The 6,361-nt window shown below is 41.5% G+C and overlaps 1 pseudogene across 1 annotated transcript; it reads left to right on the top strand.

The window, feature by feature from the left end:
- The first annotated feature begins 3,405 nt into the window (after positions 1–3,405).
- LOC308564987 (ras-related protein Rab-11A pseudogene) lies at positions 3,406–6,013 on the top strand (annotated as a pseudogene). Its single transcript has 3 exons — positions 3,406–3,475; positions 5,014–5,392; positions 5,672–6,013. The product of its transcript is annotated as a ras-related protein Rab-11A pseudogene (transcript).
- The last annotated feature ends 348 nt before the right edge of the window (positions 6,014–6,361 follow it).

Here is a 6,361-nt window from a genome sequence, read left to right as displayed (position 1 = left end):
GAGGCCTTAAGGAATGCATATTCTAATTGGGGAGGCAAAACAGAAACTCATAAAAATGTAACTATAACAAGAGCCAAATAAATGAGAGAACTCTTCATAAAGAAGTTAGTAACTGAAATGGGTCCATGGTAGGGTTTTGACCAGCAGTACCCCATGGTAGAAAGAATGTTTGATTGGGAAGGGTCTTCAAAGTAGAGGGGATAGTTCGAATAAATGCACAGGAATGGGAAAGCTTGGGGAAAGCTTGGATTATACCCAAAGGACTGTTAAGTTTTTCATTTCAGAGATAATTAGGGCTAACACAAGATATTTAGTTGGGACATTTCTAGTTTTCAATAATATGTACTGAATGTCCAGATGTCTTGAAAAGTGTTTCTTAGGCCCCTGTAGTTGTGGGAAACTGTGACCTACTATATAATCATTCTTTTGTAAATCAGTTATCAGTTCTGTAAATCAGTTATCTCTGTGGGCTGATAATATATAGGTCATAAGAGAATTTATAGGGTTTCCAATTTGCCTGTTGTTAGAGGCTTAGACCCACCTCTGAGACACCAGACAGCCCCACCAAGATCCATTCTCCTTTGTAGAAAACAACCTTTAGAGCCACGGGGTTCTTCCTGGTTTGGATCCCCATTACCCCTCCTGAAACACTTCAAACCGGGAGTGTGGAGGAGGGAGAGAAACAGGTTTCTCTAATCTCACTTGCCTCACCTGCCCCGGTTTGCCAGGCCAGCCCTGTGCCCACTCCTATCTCACACTGGCTCCTTAAAAACAAGGTCACTCTCCTCAGAGGGTAAGGTAGCATTTCACCCACTGGCCAATGGACTTACACACTCCTTTATGAAAGTGGAAAATGAGAGAAAGAAGGGAAAGATCTGTGTGACATAATTTAGCTTCGTGGAAACCATCATCCCAGCAGAGGTAAAAAAAAAAAAAAAAGCAAGCACGATATAGCAATGTGCTTTCCACATTGAAGTACCTGGCCAGGGAGCCCCCTCTAATAAGGAGGGAAAAGAAAGGTTGATGAGTTTCTCAAACTCACCAGGTAAAGCAAATGCGGACTATGCTAAAGAGCATGGCTTTTTTACTTTGTAAGGAAACAGACATTTTACCCTGGACATGAGTGAGGAGGGCATTTGGTGTGACTCCTTGACTAGGGCTAAGGTTCCCTCCTTGTCTCGTTGTTGTTTTTCCCTATCTGGCCTCTTTGTTCCTGCCCTTCACCTTCAATCATAATGCAAAACTGCTCTCCATACAGTGAAAAACCCCTTTCCTAACGAGGCACAGGGCCAGAGTAGTAGAATTGGAAGGGAATTTAGAAGCATAAAATTCACCCTCTGGCTTTTGAGATAAGGGAAATGAGACCCAGAAAGATAAAGTGGCCTTGTTGAGTGTAGGAATAGAAACAAGTGGTGGGAGGTTGTAAGATCGTTTATAAAGTATTTGACAGTTTACAGAGTTCTGTCCACATGCAATCTCATAAAAACCTGTCATGTAGGCGATATTATGTCTGTTTTACAGGTGAGGAAGCTGAGACCCAGAGAATTCTCCTATAAGGTGAAAGAGCACATATCTTTTCATCAGGGAACTGCCATTGACAAAGCCTAGTGACACTGAAGTGCCAAACTCTTCTCTGAAGGGCTAGGCATACAAAGGTCAGTAAGACACTGCCTGTCTGTCACATCTACTAGGGGAAGGCTGTCAGTCTCCCCTAAAGCCACATGCAGGGCACCCTAATGTCAAAAGATTACCTGAACCCTAGAGGGACTGAGTCCCATATAGCTATTTGATTCCCTCTAAATGTGGCTATGTGGAAACTTTGGAAAGGACCAGCTGTTCTGCAGAGGAATCTACATTTTAAACAGCACAAATTTGAGAGTCTCTGTAATGTGAAAAGTAAATAAATGAAAGTTGGCTCAAGATTACAGAAGCATTTGGTGTTTCACTGGAAACAGAGGTGGGGTAAGGGATGAACTACAGCTCTCAGGCCTCTTCTTGTCTTTTACTGTCCTTTGAATAAAACCTACCTCTGTGACCCTGCCTTTTTCAAGTGACACTGACAAATATATACTCTTCCCTCCCTTTTATTGGATCAACAACTAGATCATACTTTCATGGATGGTGAAAAATCATTTGGAACCTCTGTTCATCTAAGACAAGGGTCAACAGACAAAGTCCAGCCTGCCACCTGTGTTTGTAAGCTTGTGAGTTAATAATAGTTTTACATTTTTAAATGGCTGGGGGAAGGGAGAGTCAAAAGAAGAATAATATTTTATGCCATGTGAATATAATATTAAATTTAAATTTAAATGCCAATAAATAAAGTTTTACTGGAACACAACCACTTTTATCATTTTTTTGTGCTACAACAGTGGAGTTTAGAAATTGCAACTATATGGTCCACAGAGCTTAAAATATTTACTATCCAGCCCTTAATAGAAAAATATTTGCAGCACATCTTAAAGCACTAATCATACTGTATGAAAATTGGTTCTATTCATATCTATCTTCTGAGCTAGACTCTTGAGCTTATGAGAGACTCAACCTTGCTTAGAATGAGGCTTTATTCTCGATTGACATGTTATAAATGTTTGTAGGATGAAAGGGAAAATGATGTGAGCTTGGGCAAGTCAGTTCTCTTTTCTGGGCCTCAGTTTCCCCTTTTATGCAAAGAGAGAATAGGCTGAGGTGAATTTGGTCTCTGCCAGCTCCAACATTCTTTATTTTTTATTAAAGTTACTGTAGCCAAAATAAATATCACATTCAGTTCACTGAATCTTCCTTTCTCCAACTATGGGTTCTCCCTTACTGACCTCCTGACTGTTGGTTGGTTTCCTAGGTTGCTCGATATCATAACAAGAAGGACATTGCTAGTGAACTTCACTGGAGCATATGATGTTAGTGTGTGCATTGCATGTAGTGTGAAAATTTATTACAAATCAATAACTTCCTTTCTTCGTGTCTGCCTGCCTTGTGTGAATCTAGTGACATGAACAATTTTCTCAGGGCCTGGTCACCATTAAGAATCTAAACATGTGGAATCCAGAGACCACACTCTAGATTTATGGTCACCCCCCACCTCCACCCAGATGCATCCACATGGCCCAGAGAACAGCCATCTGCTCTTACTTAGAAAATCTCACAACTTAGAAAATCTTGGCATTTTCAAACCAAGTGGATATAAAAGTTCTCCAAACCTCACAAGTGCATGGGACCATGTCTTCAGGTGGCGTTTGGTAGACACCTTCATGGCACAAGGATTATGGCCTGATGTGTATCAGTGGGATTGGATTGAAATCATTATCCTGACCGCTTTCCTCCCAGAAGGGTTGTTACCTCTCTCCAACTCCATTAATGTTAAGGGGACAGAATCTTAGAATTGATGCACATGTGACTTGAGGAAATATGTTTGCCTATAAATGTGGCCCAATGAAGGCTTCCTATGCTGAAGCCAAAGCCAACCCTCATACAATAGGTGAAATTTGTTTTCTGGACTCTTCTGTTTCCTTTTGTACTTATTCCTCCAGGTTCCTCCACTCTTTATCCTGGGCCTCTGCTATGATACATCAGGCATGGGAAACACTCTTAAGTGAAGGATAGTGAGTAGTAGTGAAAAAGTATAAAGCACTTCAACTCAGACTAGTCTGAGACCCAGTTCCTCCACTCATTGGTGGAGCCTTAGTTTCTGTTATCTGCTACATGGAGATAATACTTATCACCTACCTCTGCTAATCATCCAAAGTACCCTACAGGCAACAACCAGGCATTATTTGTTCTTTCTGTCTCACACTGCTCAGTACATAGAATGAAGCAGACACTTGGCAGGTGCCTCCTGAGCGAAACTGAACTGACTTTACTTATAATTCTGCATGGATTATGAAATGTGGAGTGTTTGAGCTAAAAGGAACTTGAAAACCTATCCAGTTCAATGTCAGCAAGTAACAGGCACATGTGTCCCACTTCCTACTTCTGTGCTAAGTAGTCAGAAACAGTCACTCAGTTCTTTCTAGCTGAGTGTCTTTTCTGACCTGAGCTTTACAACCTTCAACAAAGTTCCCTGGGAGGCTAGTACCATTTGACTGAAGTTGATCACTGGAGGGGGAAAAATCTGTATATCATCTGGATTGAGTTCAACTTCCACTTTATCAATGGAGGTACCCAGACCTAGAGAGATGATATGATTTGGCCAAGGTCACAGAGCTAATTGCAGGGTGAGTTGGAACCAGAATATAAGTCTCAAGGTCCTTCATCCAGTGTGTAACATTTGTGTTCTAACAGAAGTCTCGATGCCTTCAAGTCTAGGAGTGAGCACTGGGGGAAATTTCTAGCAAGGACAAATGAGGTGTGTGTGTGTGTGTGTGTGTGTGTGTGTGTGAGAGAGAGAGAGAGAGAGAGAGAGAGAGAGAGAGAGAGAAGGGCCTTAGAGTCACGTGGCTATCTCCCTGGTAATTCAGAAGGCAAGTAAGATATTCCACACATTTTCACTGAAGGCCTCTTCCAGGCAAAGGTACAAGGCCTTAAAGATCCAGATAGATAAAATGAGGACTTTTCCCAGAGCTTATGGACCCACAAAAAACAAAAACGAAAAACAAAACCCCCCAAAATGTGAAAAAAAATCCAGGATGATAAAGGAGCTAACAGATACACTTGGAGTTTTCCGAGGACCAGAGGCATGATCACTCAATACCCAGAGAAGTGAAGGAGGGCTTAGCAGAGGCAGTAACTTCTGAGCAGAGTCTTCCAAAAGGAATCATAGTTCTCCAAAGCAAAGAAGGAAAGTACGTTCCACCAGAAGAAACTGTGTGTGCAAAGGCACGGGCTAGAAAGAGCCTGGTACGTGTCGGGACTAGCAAGGAGTTCTGCACAGAAGGAACATCAGATGCGTGGTGAGTGGAGGAGAAGGGAGGGGAATCAGGGCAGTGTCAGGAGAGGGATCTGAAGGGATAAGCAAAAGCAGTCTGCTTCCAGAGGCTCATAAGACATACACATAAATAGGAGGGGTTCTTCACCCAGTTTGGCAGGTGAAGTTGGGGTTCCCCAGGCCGCAGTGCCCACTGGTGCCACCCACGCCGTTAGACGATGCTCCCATTCCTTCACTCCTGGGCCTCGCGACGGGTGCCAGCGACCACGAATATGACTACCTTACTAAAGCTTCTGGTGTTGGAAAGAGCAATCTCCTGTCTTGATTTACTCAAAATGAGTTTAATCTTGAGCACCGTTGGAGTCAAGTTTTCAACAAGAAGCATCCAGGTTGATGGGAAAACAATAAAGTTACAGGTATGGGACACGGCAGGGCAAGAGTGATTCTGAGCTATAACATCCGCATATTATCGTGGGGCTATAGGTGCCTTATTGGTTTATGACAGCGATTTTCATTCTTTTTCATCTCATGGTACACATAAACTAATTACGAAAATTCTGCAGCACACCAAAATATATATTATATTTTTTACCAATCCAACAAAAAAATAGGTATAATTTTGATTCATTCTCAATGAATGGCTTTTGTGTTGGTTGTTGTCATTTTTTTATTTGACAGTCTAAGGGAAAAGAGGTCAATGCCCCTGACTAAATAGTTGGGTATTGCATATTTTGAAAATTCTTGTGGCACACCAGTTGAAAATCGCTGGTTTATGACATTGTTAAACATCTCAAATATGAAAATGTATAGTGATGGCTGAAAGAACTCAGAGATCATGCTGATAATAGCATTTCTATCATGCTTGTGGGCAATAAGAGTGATTTGTGTTATTTCAGGGCAGCTCCTACAGTTGTAGCAAGGCCTTTCACAGAGAAGAATGGTTTGTCATTCCTTGAACCATCAACTCTATTCTCTACCAACATAGAAGCTGCTTTTTAGACAATTCTGACTGAGATATATCGCACTGTTTCCCAGAAGCAAATGCCAGACAGACGTGAAAATGACGTGTCTCCAAACAACAATGTGGTTCCTATTCAAGTTCCACCAACCGCTGAAAATAATCCAAAGGTGCAGTGCTTTCAAAATACATGAGATATTTTTCTTCTCCCCTAAAAGGCTGTGTGTGGTCCATTTCCTGGGTCTGAGACTTAAATATATGTGTAATCCTTGTGGTCACTTTTGTGTTTTATTACTTCCTTGTACTTGACGAATTTTCCATGTCTTAAGTCTTTTGATTTTAGCTTTTTTCACACCATGGCTTCACCAGCCTTGGTTTAATAAATTGACTGGTTTCCTCAATTATTGTTTACTTTTCACCATGAAAGCCTGTCACTGTAGGACATAATAGAACTTGATCACTGGAAGCTCAGACCTCTTGGTCTTGATTAAATCAAACTAAAAAGACTTGAGAAATAAGCTATCATTTTGTCAACAGAACAG

This window comes from Miniopterus schreibersii, assembly GCF_964146895.1.
Source record: "Miniopterus schreibersii genome assembly, chromosome: 12".
In the NCBI taxonomy this organism is placed as follows: domain Eukaryota; kingdom Metazoa; phylum Chordata; class Mammalia; order Chiroptera; family Miniopteridae; genus Miniopterus; species Miniopterus schreibersii.
This window is presented reverse-complemented; position numbering and strand designations above follow the sequence as displayed.